Source organism: Octopus bimaculoides, chromosome 11, assembly GCF_001194135.2.
Source record: "Octopus bimaculoides isolate UCB-OBI-ISO-001 chromosome 11, ASM119413v2, whole genome shotgun sequence".
Classification (NCBI taxonomy): Eukaryota; Metazoa; Mollusca; class Cephalopoda; order Octopoda; family Octopodidae; genus Octopus; species Octopus bimaculoides.
In genome coordinates this window covers 19,861,912-19,862,533 of record NC_068991.1, presented here as the reverse complement: position 1 = coordinate 19,862,533, position 622 = coordinate 19,861,912, and positions in this window count along the sequence as shown.

Below are 622 nucleotides of genomic sequence, written 5' to 3'. Positions count from 1 at the left end.
TGGTGGTGGTGGTGGTGGTGGTGGGGTTAGTTGTGGTAATGGTAGTCGTCTTTGCGGTGGATTTGGTGGGGGGGGCTTGATAATTGGCACCAGTATTGTCAGGATCTGTTTGCACGAATGTATGTGTGTGTGTGTGTGCGCATGTGTGTGTATGTGAGTGTGTATGTATGTGTGCGTGTGTGCGTGTGTGTTTGTGCGCGTTGATGTGTATACCACATTTATATATACCGTAATATACACACAAATATATATACATATGCATAGATATAGATTCACACACACCCACACACGCACTAACACATATACATAACTATATACATACATACATACATACATACATACATACATACATACATTCATACATGCATAGAAGCATAAATATGCATACACACACACATATATATATGCAAGTATGCATGTCTAGGCACATACATACATACATAAATACATACATGTATCTTCTATATATGTGTGCATGTGTTGCACGTTAGCGCGCCTGCCAACATGGTCGCAGTCTAATGACTGAAACAAGAAAAAGATAAATGCTTAATACATATATACATACATACATACATATATATATATATATACACACACACATATATATATATATATATATATA